Raw genomic sequence first — 13,893 nt, 5'->3', positions numbered from 1 at the left:
AATGTCCATTACATTCAGAGAAAAACAGGTTTGGAAAAGGAGATGAAATAGGTGAGCAGAAAAGAAAGTGTTATAAAAAGATGCAGTGGGTTTCTGTGGCTGGGTTTTGGTAGTGGGGTGGGGGGGTACGAGGGTGCCTTCTGTTAGAAGCTGCCAAGAACTTCCCCTGTTTTGTGGAGCCAATGTCAGCCGGCTTCAGGATGGGCTTCCTGCCACTGGTCAAGGCCAAGCCAATCAGGAGCAATAGTGATGCCTCTGTGATAACATATTGAAGAACAAAAAGGTATTGCATGGAAACAGTTCCAGCCAGGGAAGAGCAGAGTGAGAACATAGGAACAACAAGGTAGACACTCAGGTCAGTGCAGAAGGAGGGTTAGGAGGTGCTCCAGGCACCGGAGCTCTGGCCCCTGCAGTGGTGAAGACCACGGTGAAGCAGCTGTCCCCCTGCAGCCCACATAGGACCATCGAGGTGCAGAGCCCCACCTGCAGCCCATGGAGGAGTCCACGCTGGAGCAGGTGGATATTTCAAGGAGGCTGTGACCCTGTGGGAGGCCCAAGATGGATTAGGGTTCTGCTGGAGACCTCCAGCCTGTGGAGAGAGAAGTCCATGCTGGAGCAGGTTTTTCCCGGGTGGGACTTGTGGCTGCTGGGGGGAACCCATTCTGGTACAGCTCATCCTTGAAGGACTGCACCCCATGGAGAAGTGACCCAGGGGACAGCAGGTTCGTGAAGAACTGTTGCCTGTGGGAGGGACTCACACTGGAGAGGTCCATCAAGGACTGTCTCCCGTGGGAGGGACCCCACGAGAGCAGGGGAAGGACTCCTCTCTTTGAGCAGTGGCACAAAAAATGACTGGGCGTAAACACCATTCCCTGTACCCCTGGACCGCTGGGGGGGAGGAGGGAAAACACGGAAGAAAGAGGGGGTAGGTGGGAAGGTGTTTTTAATATTATTTTAGCTCTAACTCTTTTACTCTTATCCTGTTAGTAACAAATTCAATTAATATCCCCACAATGAGTCTGTTTTGCCTGTAAAGATAATCAGTAACAGCTCTCATCTCAACTCGTGAGCCACTAGCTGCTTTTTTTCTTCTCTCCTCTGTCCAGTTGCAGAGGGAGAGTGAGAAAGTATGGCTTTAGTGGGTACCTGGCATCCAGCCAGGGTCAACCCCCTACATGACATATTATCAGCAAGAAAGATAAAGAGGTATGTGATGGTTAGTTTCTGATCCCAAGAGAAGATGGAAAAAGGAACCCTAAAGACCTTTGCTTCCTGTAAGGGCAACTAATAGAATTCTGGAAAGTTGTACTCCGAGATGAAAACTAGATACTAATTTAATTTGATTTGGCGTGTCTTTCCTTAGAGGCCAAAAACACTGTAACATTCTAGATTTGCGTCTTCCAGTGAGTAAAGCTGGATATATAAGTTTCTTTATCCAGTGAGTAAAACTGGATATATGAATACTTTTCATTACCTTTGTAAGTCAGGCTAGTCAAAAAATGCCATTGGTAGCTTCATTATGGTCATTCATTTTGTGCAAAGGTGAACTGAAACCAATTTATTTAAATATTCAACCTTCTTACCTTTTTCAAACTGAATATTAAACAATAGGACAAGTTCAACACTCATCTACTCTTCATATATAGCTCTATTAATCTTGCCATCTTCAATGGGTATGCAGAATGCAAATCAGATATGATTTTGGCTTAATGGAGAGTCCTATAATTCTTCAGAACTAATTCCAATCCTTCATGCTCTTTGCAAGCTGCAGCTGCATTAACTCTTTATAGCGAGAAAGAAATGAGGACTGCAAGCTTTATGATCTGTAAGAGTTAAATTATTATACTTCAGTATTTTTGTCGTATGTGCTCTGTTTTATTAAAGGAATCTTAGAATCTCATACCAAGGAGAGAATCTCTTTGTTTTTCTTTCTAGGTATTGCAGGAATGTATAGGAATAACCACTCATCTAGAAAGTCTGCAGTCACGATAGACCTGCACACAAAAAAACCCCAAACAACACAGCTTAAAAGCAAGGCATTTTGTGTTTGATTTATTTTATTCTTTCTTTAAGTATTTCTACAAACTGTTTCCTGACATTGCTTTCAGTTTGAGTACTTCACAGATGTGAAGAAAGCATCAGTTCTTAGATAATCCTAAAAGAAATTTTTAAATTACTGAAAATTTTACCATAATATCAGCAGGTCTTTCTGCTTTGAAAAACTGTTTGAACTCCTTTCTTATTTTTGTGACATTCAAATAATCCACTGACTATTTTAGATTGCATATTGTAATTTTACTCCCTTTTATTGAGGTTTACAGTGATTTTAAAAATCTCTAATAACATTTAATTAAAATGACAAAGGTTAATTTAATTATCATAAAGGCTTAAAGTTTGTGTATCAAAGGGGTATTAAAAATATCACATTTTAGTCTGAGCATTTACTTTCAAATAATGGGGGAAAAAATCAAATGTCCTATATTTCCCTCAGGTTGGAGTATAGGCAGAACTGAGATTCCAGGACCTCAGCAGAAATTCAGTCTTCCTTCCAGACAATGAGTGCATTCAAAAATCCAGAGGCTCTTCCTTTGGTAAGTGTAAAGATTCTTCAAGACCCCTACAGATGTGTATTATTACATTTATTTTTTTCCTCCTCCCGAGGAGCCTATCTCACTCTCACACTCGATTACGATCTATATTTAGGCAGAGACTTTCTTAGACGTTGATTGCATCTCCAGTATAGCCTGAATCACTAGTCTTACTCTAAGCATGATAAACGCAAATATGAAAATATGATTGCACTGAAACTCATTAAAAGTAGAACTCGCCAACTTTTTTTTTGTTTTTCATAATAAGGTCATGATTAAAACATTGGTCCCTCAGTCCAAAAAGTGAATGCCTCTAGAACACAATATCCACCGTGTCTCAGGACATAGTAGAAATAAATATTTTCCTGCTGAAATTATGCCTCTTTTCAAACAGGAATCCACTATCAACAAAACCAGAAGAGAAAAGGCTAGGGCCATGAAACAAATAAGACAGTAAAGTTCTTCTGTTCAGATTCCTTTTCTAGAATTATACCAATTCCTAGCCAGCTCTGGTCCACTGTGGAGTGAATGAAATACTGTTTGGTAGAAAGAATATCTTGCAGATTTGAAGAGCAGTAGAAACTATCTAACTTGTATAAATGTTTGTTTTACGGGTCAGAAATTAAATTGCCCTTTTTTTATGTTTTTCAGGCACTTTCATGACATATATTTTAGAATTATTTAATATTATTTCTTTCTCATTTATTTGTTTGCGAATTTTCTGTGCTCTAAATCCTTAAAAAATTTTGGATATTATTCTTATTCTATGGCACATTATCACATGCATGAACATACACACAAATTGCTACTCATACAAACCACACATATAAAGAAATAGAGAGTGTATGTGTATATGAACCTACTTACAAACATATATACAGTGCTGGGATAACTACATTTGACCAGCATCCAGTCCCACAGTGGGGAGTCCCTCTGTCACAGCCCTGTAGATATGAGGTTGCTTTGGCTTCATGCGACCAGACACAGTAAGTAGTGATGCTAAGCACATATTCCTAAGACTCTTTTTGGTAACTTTAACTCTGAGACAATGGCCTGATCATTCTTGATTATTTTCTTAGGAGTAAAGACTCGGAGTACTTTGTCCTTCACAGATTAGGTTACTTGATTCCTCTGGCAAGCATTGATCCTCACAAGGTCTTTCTAGTTAATTTGACTACCTTTTAGTCAGATAGCCTATACACACGCACACAAACATATATATGTACATGATATAAGCATACACATAGACACAACCCCTCAAAAACTCTCCTTAATGTCCTGGATGACATGTTCAAGTCTGATTTTTCACCTGAGAAAGGATTCATCAGACGTACAAAGGGGTAAACAATAATTATCTGCAAAAGAAAAAAATACAGAATCAAATATTTGTATTTTATTCTTTTTGTCTTAACCCACCTTAGGTGGCACAGCAAGATTACCAGGAACAAGGCTTCTAGAATAACTTATCAAGACATATTACAATACATTTGTTAAATTATTTTATATTTAACATTATTTCATACAAATAAATCCACTAGACCCTTCTTAATAATCAAATTAAGGATGACTATTCCAATATAACTCTAAGACTCAGATCAGGTTCTATAATATGTTCAACAAGTTAAAGGATGAGATGGAGGTGAAGTATTATATTCCCATTACAGTTGTTTTTCCTATCTTTCCCTTTGTCTCACATATGTAAGCATATAAATATGTTTATTCAGTTTTTGCATAAAGCCCATAAGATATAAGCCCCCCAACTCTAGAACAGAAGTTCTAGGAAAAAAAGATAGAAGAGCTAGAACAAAATTCACATATGATGTTAATAGTAAAGTGCGAAATAAAAGGTACTGTTTGTCCTCTACTGTCATCTTGCTTTCTTTCTGTAAGTGTTGACTGCCCTCTGATTACATATGATGTTGAGGCACAACAAAACATGTTTAGTTGCAGAAGTTTATTAGAGCATGTTCAATGACATACTGTGATTATATCTAAAGGTACAAATCACGCCCAAAGCATTACTGAAAATATCTAGAGGCATAAATCATCTTGTAGGTTTTGAAGGTCATCTTATATAATCTATGATCCCTAAAGATATTTATTCTTAGGTAATTTTTACTGCTTAGCTCTGTTCTTTTTCTCTGGTATTTTTTCTCTTCTTCTTCTTTTTTTTTTCTTTCTTACACATGGTTGTCTCCATGGAACACCAGTTAATGATTAAGTCAGTGTATACACTGCTAATACTGGTTTAAAGATCAAGGTTCCCTAATTTCACTGAAGGGAATACCTAATTTCACATCTGAAAATCTGAATCAATTAGGTGAATGTTTAGATTATTTAGCTGTCTGCAAGTGATGTGACTTTCTTTTTTTCCTTTTGTCTGAACTGAACTGTACAATCGTGTAAAGATGGCAAAGTATGCCCATGTATGCCCATGTTTTATATGCAGCTTCTGAAAGACTTTCTGTTCTGATCTGTGGACTAGAACAAAAATGTATTAAATCCTTCTTAATGGGAATAAAACCTTAGTAGGGTCCAAACTATACAGTTTATTAGGATAAAATCAGTTGTATTTCATGAGAATCTGATATCTTTTTATGAAAGGTTAGGAATTTCTGAACCCTACCAAAAGTTCACACTGGGATAAAATTTCAGCAGGAAATATTTGTTATTAAATTCAGTGTTATTCAAGTGTTCTATGGCACACCTGTACAAGGTAGGGACATGTTACAGGCTTGGTCACAAGTGATATTAATTAGGTAGGAAGGCTGAAGATTATACGTTTTTTCCTGACTTCTTATTTCAAAAAACAGGTAGTAGAGATCGCTGATGTAGCTCAACATAATTGTTTCTTTACTGAAAAATACAAAACTCTAGGAAAACTAATTACAAGTTACCATTCTATTATGCTGATTGTCATAACAGAATATATGACCATGTGGGATCATGTAGGAACTAGGGATCATTGTGACAAAAAAACTTCAGAAGACTGACAGGTCAGGCCAGATTTAGACTTTCAATCAGGACTTTACTAAATTCATACATTCACAGCACCCTTCATGCCAGTAATTAATTCCTATCTGCCATTAATAATTATTAATATGAAGACAAAATTTTTAGTCTTTAATATCTCAAATTACCTTGAGTACAAAATGCCACAGAGGTGATGCTGCATATCTGGTGCAGATGACTGTGGTCCTTGGCGGTCCTTGGTGATTAAGATCAAAGTGATCAGATTTGAAAACTCATCGGGAAGAGAATCCAGAACTGAAGTAGTCTTGTCTTTTTTCTTCTGTGCTTTTCCTTCCTCATGTCTGTTGTTTTTATGCTATTCCCACTCCCAACCCTGCCCCCCCTAAAAAAATAAATAAAGGGAGGGCTTGTCTACCTCTGATGCTGCTTACTCTGTGGTTTTGTCAGTCAATATGCTAATGTGTTTGGAAGGATGTTCTGACAATTCTCAGTCGCTTGTATTCCTCTTGTCCTTTGGCAATTTTTTAACACTTGTGGAGGAACATTTTAACACTTGTTAGTCTCTTTAATTTGTCCACACGTCTTTCTTTGCTTCTTTAGCAGTCAAGGAGCATTTTGCTCTCAAGCTTCCGCAAAATGTTTGTGTAATACCTGATTCTGCCATCACAGGTATTATGAAATACGTATTCCCTATTGCTAGTTACACTTATCTAGTACACATATGTAGATCCAGGATAAACTAATTACACCCAAGTTAACACATGTCAAATGTATAAGTGCTACAGTCTCTGATCTGGTTATATGATATTTTTTGATCTGTCCAAATTTCTTCTCAAGTTTCATCAAGGATGTAGCAATAAAAATCTTTTAATCTGCATCAGGTGTATGTCACTTAAATGAGTATTTTAATTATTTCTGGATTTTCTTCTGGTTTGGTTTGTACAATGAAGCAATCTAATAGGCATGAACAGGATTGCTTTCAGACAAAACTAAACATGAAAGTACATTCTGCCAGCACACCTAGTGCGCTGTGGTTAGAAATGGTCATTCAGTCTCTCAGACCTGGCTAGCATCATAGAATGATAGAAATTGGAGGGGACCTCTGGATGTCATCTGGTCCATAAACCTGCTTATAGCAGGAACAACTTAGATCAGGTTGCTCAATGCCTTGTAATGAATATCTCTAAGGATGGAGATTCCAATCTGTTTCACTGCAGGACTTGTTCACAGGGTAAAAAAAAAATCTGTAACGACTAATCAGAATTGCCCTTGTTGCATCTTGTGGCTGCTGCCTCCTGGCCTACCACTTTTAATGTCTGAGAAGAATTTGTCTCTGCTTTTCTATACTGTCTTGTTATATTGTTGAAAATAACAATGAGCTTTCTTTTAGTCTTCTTTTCTTAAGAATGAACAAATTCAGTTCTCTCAGCTTTTCCTTGCATTCACTAGAAAAAATTAAACCGACACATTTGTATTTTAGATCATTTACACCAAAATACTTGCTCTGCAGATCCTCGCCTTTTGTTTTATACTGCCTGTTTCAAGAATCTAAACCGAACCTAGATGCTAGGATTTTTGAAGGATGTTGCTACATCTCTTGCACTAAATGTTCTAAATTTAAAATACTAAAATACTCAGTGGAGTAGAGAAAGATAATTAACAACCTTCTGACAATAAACCCTGACTAGTGAAAGGGACTTTCTCCAGCCATGTCTCATTCTGAAGGAGTTAGAGTAATGACAGAGTTCTTTAAGAATATATTACAACTGCTCAGAATTATTTAGTTCATTAGTCTTTAAGTTATTTTTCACCTTTTCACAACTTTTTTTTTCAAATCACTAAAATGATGTTATTTGAAAAAATGTTTATATATTGAGATACATATATATATATAAAAAATTGTTGCAGCATACAACCTCAGTTGGTTAAATGTTTTCTATTCTGTTTTTGGTTCTACTGAAAATAGATCAGAGCTATGGGAATGACCAAAGAAAAAAGAGAAATCTTTGACAACCTCTTATGTTCAACCTTCCTTCATGTACCTCTAATTTTTAAAAGAAGGTTAAATTAATAAATACAACATGACTAACTATTTATTACAATTAATGAATAATATAAATTGCCTGAAAGATTTGACATTCATTTTGGTGTGCTAAGAAATGTGATGCACAAACCAGTGTCTTCTAAAGCATGAGTAATAAAGTCAAAGGCCAATTTTTTGTAACCACTTCAAGATGAAAAGGTAAAGAGTTAGTATATAAGCAAAATCTTTCCCATGTCCTGACCTGCCACAGTAAAAGTCAATTCATCAGCACAATAAAATATTTTTAATTTTAAATGTAGTTAACCATAGGCTCATCTTTCGAGAGGACGTGATAAATTTTGTACGCCTTAAAACCTCTGAATCACAAGTAGGTACATTTATATAAGACTGCCTAAGGAGCAGATTGTCACTTGTTAAAAGTTCACAAGAGGTGATCTTCCTCTCAGTTTAAAATTATGAAATTTCAAGGGTTTATGGTTGGTTTGTTGTTTCCATATACCCAAAATAGCTTTCAGTACTGTGAATAAAAGTTTGTTCCCAACATACTCTCTTTAGTTTTTTTGGGGAAAGGAAATTCATGAGACTTAATTCTGGTTTTAAATTAAAAGACAGAAGTTAGTGTTCCTATAAAAATGTTCAATTATGTAAAGAATTTTCAATAATGTAAAGGATACAGACTTCTTTAAGGTTAAAGTTCAACATCAAGCATGAAGAATGGAAAACGAATTATATGACTAAATAATTAAAGGAATGAAAATATTACTATGTTTACAATGTTATTATATATTATTACATTTTAATATTATTATCATCAGTTTTTAACAGATATCACATGCAGTATCACATGCACACCAGAAGCACCTTGATCTTTTGTCTCTGCACAAAAGCTTTGCAAGCACTGGTACCACTACATTTACCAAAATGCCATTTTTTTGTCCCAGTCTTTCAACTGACCCCAATCTGTATTCATGCAGAAGAAGAATGATTTCACTGTGACTGTTAGTACATTCAGCATCCTGATTATAGTAATTGTTTACAAGATCAGGTTCTCACCAAAGTCGCTGATAGATGTAATTTTTAAAAGATATGCATGCACAATTGAAATTAAATAGGAAAGGAATTAGACAAAAAGATATAAATCACGGAATCACAGTATATGCTGAGTTGGAAGGGACCCAGAAGGATCATCGAGTCCAACTCCTTGTCCTGCACAGAACCATCTCCAAGGGTCACACCATGTGCCTGAGAGTATCATCTAAACACTTCTTGAACTCTGTCAGGTTTGATGCTGTGACCACTTCCCTGGGTAGCCTGTTCCAGTGCCCAACTACCGTCTGCATGAAGAACCATTTTCTAGTATCCAACCTAAACTTCCCTTGACAAAACTTCAGGTCATTCCCTTGTGTCCTGTCACTGGTCACCACAGAGAAGAGATCAGTGCCTGTCCCTCCTCCTCACGAGGAAGTTGTAGACTGCTATGAGGTCTCCCCTCAGTCTCCCCTTCTCCAGGCTGAACAGACCAAGCGACCTCATAGGCCTTCCCCTCAAGGCCCTTCACCATCTCTATTGCCCTCCTTTTGACGCTAAGAGCTTAATATCTTTCTTATATTGTGGTGCTCAAAACTGCACATGATATCCAAGGTGAGGCCACACCAGTGCAGAGCAGAGCGGGACAATTCCCTCCCTCCACTGGCTGATGATGCTTTGCCTGATGCCCCCCAGGACACGGTTGGCCCTCCTGGTTGCCAGAGCACTGCGGACCCATATTCAACTTGCCACCGACCAGGACCCCCAGATCCCCTTCTGTGGCACTGCTTTCCAGCATCTCATTCCCCAGTCTGTACATACATCCAGAGTTGCCCCATCCCAGGTTCATAATCCAACACTTTCCCTTGTTGAACTACATATGATTGCTGGTTGCCCAGAACTCTGATTTGTCAAGGTCTCTCTGCAGGGCCTCCCTGCATTTGAGGGAGTCAACAGCTCCTCCCAGTTTTGTATCATCTGAAAACTTGCTTAGTATTCCCTCCAGTCCTTTGTCCAAGTCATTTATGAAGATGTTGAAGAGCACAGGGCCCAAGATGGAGCTCTGTGGAACCCTATGTTTCATGAGGTCACCAGTCTGATGTTCCCCCATTCACTATTACCCTCTGTACTCGACCCATGAGCCAGTTGCTCACCCACCACATCATGTGTTTATGTAGCTGTGGGCTGGATATTTTGTCTTGACCACAGACAAAACTCACTAATTATTCCACAGGTTCAACCTTCAGTTGTAGTTGTCTCACAATATTTATATTCTGATTTTCAAGAAAAATAATGATTTTATAAGCTGACGGTTTTCTCTAATGAATAATTAGTTAAAAAAAAAAGTTTCAATAAACTTGTCAAACTTGGTACTTGTCTCTGTTTCTACTGCATAACGAAGTCTTTTCTGTGACTGCAGCACACACAGGCAGAATTTTTAAATGAGAGAACTAATTTTGACAGGTCTAGGTCTAAGTCCCCTAGTTCTCAAGAGTCTTCTTTATTTCAGGTTCTATTAGCAGTGTACAATTCTAACTCATGTCCAAGCATATCCCAGAAATCTCTCCTGAGATATTTAGCCATGACACTTTGAAGAATACTGAAATGAGCAAGAACAGGGCCTTTCTCTATTTTATCTTTGATTCTTTTAAATTCCTTGCTCTGACATAACCTTTGAAACAGATATAGCTGTGTGAAGAGACTGAATAAAAAATAGGTAAATTTTATGAAAAATGAAAGCATTTATAATTATATTCAAATCCTGCTAAGAATGAAATCCCACTGTTTTTAATAGGATCAGAATTTGGCCCCACATCTCAACTAGTCAAACCTCAATATTGCAACAAAGAATGGTCATTGTTTTGAGAACAGTTTAATATTTGAAGTTGGGTCATGCATGCATAGCATGATGAGCTTCATTCTAAGCTCTGAATTTCTTTGCATTAAGCCAGGTAATTTACAGTATTTGAACAGCGTCTGCAGTTGAAATGAATCTCTCTTTTTAACATTTTAATGAACAGTAGGAATAGAAATAGCAGGGTACTGAAGAATGTACGGTAAACTGTTGAGCGAAGGATAGGAATAGGAGAATAAATGAATTTTGCAAATAGTTCTTTTAGTCTAATGAAGGATTTAAAAATTAAAAAAAAACTAAAGGAACATTTTCTGTGTATTCCCACTGCTCATAATCTGACTGAATTCCACTTCCCATTCCTTTCACATTGTTCTGTAGAAAAAAATGCTGTCAACTGAAGTTACATCAGAAAGACATGACTGGGTGCTAGGAGGCAAGATGGGGAAGCAGAACTTGATAAAGAAGCAGTAAAATTCTCTTGGTGTACCAGACAAGTCACACTAAGCAGTAGTCTTGTATACAGATATGCCTTCTACCTCCCAAGAAGACAGGTGTTACTTCAACATCTTTAATTTTTTATTTCACTAGCATCACTTGAAAGAAATACTCTACAGATAAACTTGATTTATTTCCTTGTGTTCTCTTATTTGAGATTAAAACAGACTGGACAGATGGGTATTGATCAAGAGTCTTCCAATTCAATCTCAACTGAATATGTCCCTTCACAAATGTATTCATCAAGGCGGGGAAAAAATACATGGACATACACACACACAGTTCTGATGCTGACAGTCTGGAACATAAATAATAACGGTGCCATGGAACTACTGATTCCTTTATAAGAAAGTAGGGAACTGATGTAAAGAGAGATAAACCACAAACATGGAAATAAGAGTGATGATGGGGATTAGAGTTTTTCACTTACTAAAACTATTTCTGGTTCTACTACCACACAGAAATACCACTGTTTAGGATGGAGTTGCCCAAAACAAGTGGCAGAAGAGAAAGAAAAAAAAAGTAAGAAAAAAAGGTTCTTCCAAATTTTTAAAGGCAATTTGAGTGTTCAAGTATTCAAAGTTAAGTTATTGCTTTTTTTTTTTCTTGCTGATGTTGTCATCAAGGAAGTATTCTGTCTTGAAACATGTTCAGTTAAGCTGCCGTAGTTTGCACGTTACCTTTGTGGATGTATTTTTATCCTGCATGAGGTGTAACAATAATTTTAAGACATTTTAAGATGCTATTTTATTTTAATTCTCTAAAGAAAATAAATATTTAGTATTTTTATTGATGATCTGGATGAGCGAACTGAGTTTACTATTAATGAATTCACAGATGACATCAAATTTGGTAGGAGTGTCAATCCACTGGAGGGTAGGAAGGCTCTGCAGAGGGATCTGGGCAGTCTGGATTGATGGGCCACGGCCAACAGTATCAAGTTCAATAAAGTGAAGTGCCAGGTCCTGCATTTGAGTCACAACAACCCCACGCAGTGCTACAGGTTGGGGTTAGAGTGGCTGGACAGCAGCTCATTGGAAAAGGACCTTGGGATACTGGTCAACAGACGGCTGAACATGAGCCAGCAGTGCGCCCAGGTGGCCAAGAAGGCCAATGGCATCCTGGGTTGTATCAGTGTGGCCAGCAGAACTAGGGAAGTGATTGTCCCTGTACTCAGCACTGGTGAGGACACACCTCAAGTCCTGTGTCCAGTTCTGGGCCCCTCCCAACCCTGAGGTGCTGGAGTACGTCCATAGAAGGGTATCAAAGCTGGTTAGTGGTCTGGAGCACAAGTCCTGTGAGGAGCAGCTGATGAAGTTGTGGTTGTTTAGCCTGGAGAAGAGGAGGCTCAGGGAAGACCTTATAGTTCTCTCTACAAATACCTGAAAGGAGATTGTAACCAGATGGGGGTTGGCTCCTACTCCCAGGCAAGAGGTTTAGGTTGGAGATCAGGATGAATGACTTTACAGAAAGGATGATTAGACATTGAAATGGACTGCCCAGAGAATTGGTTTAGTCACTGTCCCTGGAGGTATTTAAGAAAAGACTGGACTTGGCACTTAGTGCCGTGGTCTACTTGACATGAAGGTGTTTGGTCATATGTTGGACTCAATGATCTCAGAGGTCTTTTCCAACTTAATTGATACTGTGATACTTTTCACAGTAAAATTTTCACATTCTAATGAAAATTACCTCATGGGAACCATAAAAAAATTATGAAAATAATAGTGATCATCATTATGGATAACTTACTTCATGTTTATTCTCCGTGAAATCAATACGATGAAGTTACTAGCATGTATAACTGTTTGCTAGATATAAGTTGTAGTCAGCAAGCTAAAAGGAAGAGTTGCTATTCTGGGCATATTTGTGTAAGTTAGAATTAAACTTAGTAACGTTCTAAATTATCTTATCAATATATTTGCCAATATTGCCCTCCTTCAGAAACCCTAGTTGTTAGTGATTGTAACTTCATTTGAATACATGACACTAGAAATACTAACCGGATAAAGTATCTTTCATGTGCAGTGTGAAGTACTGGATTATTGTATTAATTATTGAGTCAGAACCAACTCAAGTGTGTGTGTGAGTATGGGGGGAGGGATAAGTTGAATCTCACAGAGGTGAGGTAATACACACATGGAAGCCCCTGTGAGCCTGCTGGGGTGACCCCAGAGCAGGTGTCAGTCATAGGTAGCCCGTGAGCATGGCCTATACCACACCCTGGAACCCCTAACCCAGCCTTAGGTTGGCTGGGAACACTACCGCTTACCCTGCCCTGGAGCCACAGAATGGCCTTTGGGCCGGAAGTCCCGCCTTGGAGGGGTGGCTACAGAGGGCCAAAGTACATAAAAACATCAGCACATGATCTCTATCTTTGCTGGAGACCTACCACCTGGCCATGTGGAAGCTGGACTTGCACGGGACTCTCTGGCAGCAGCTATTTTTCTCTTATACTTCTCTCTTTCTTTACTTCATCTTCTCTTAATCTCCTTTCTTAATATTGTGGGTAACTTGGGACAGAATGGGTTGGAATTTGCTAAGTTGTATGGGTTAGCATGTGCTAAGTCATAGCTTTGTTGAATGCTATGTTTTGGTTGTATGTTATCCTTAACACGTTTTCTCAGGAGGTACTTTTACCGATAAACTTTAGGAAATAAGAGATCTTGGCAAAAGTTTAAAGTGCCTTCTCTTTAGCTACCTCAAGACAGTAAAGAATCGAGGGCTCTTCTAAAGATTTAGTGCACGAGTTTTTGCAGCCTTGTATATTTTTAAAGTAAAACTCCTGGTTGAGCTCTTATCTCTTGGGCTGGGGTCTTACACTGTCAATAATAATATGAATATCCTAGAAGAGCTTCATGTCTTAATGGACATCTCATGGTCTTATCAAGATCAAGGTAAATAGAGGATGT

At 38.1% G+C, this 13,893-nt stretch overlaps 1 long non-coding RNA gene across 1 annotated transcript in view; it reads left to right on the top strand.

Moving 5' to 3' along the window:
• The first annotated feature begins 1,100 nt into the window (after positions 1–1,100).
• The window catches only part of LOC113963762, a 74,808-nt gene continuing 62,015 nt past the window's right edge, over positions 1,101–13,893 (top strand). Inside the window, exons 1-2 of the long non-coding RNA XR_003532934.1 lie at positions 1,101–1,206; positions 2,492–2,591. This is a non-coding gene — a long non-coding RNA (uncharacterized LOC113963762). The remainder of the gene's footprint in view (positions 1,207–2,491; positions 2,592–13,893) is intronic.

The sequence above is a fragment of the Neopelma chrysocephalum genome, unplaced genomic scaffold (genome assembly GCF_003984885.1).
Source record: "Neopelma chrysocephalum unplaced genomic scaffold, ASM398488v2 Primary Assembly neopelma1_25, whole genome shotgun sequence".
NCBI classification, from domain to species: domain Eukaryota; kingdom Metazoa; phylum Chordata; class Aves; order Passeriformes; family Pipridae; genus Neopelma; species Neopelma chrysocephalum.
Note: the sequence above shows the minus strand (reverse complement) of the source record. Positions and strands in the feature narration are given on the sequence as shown.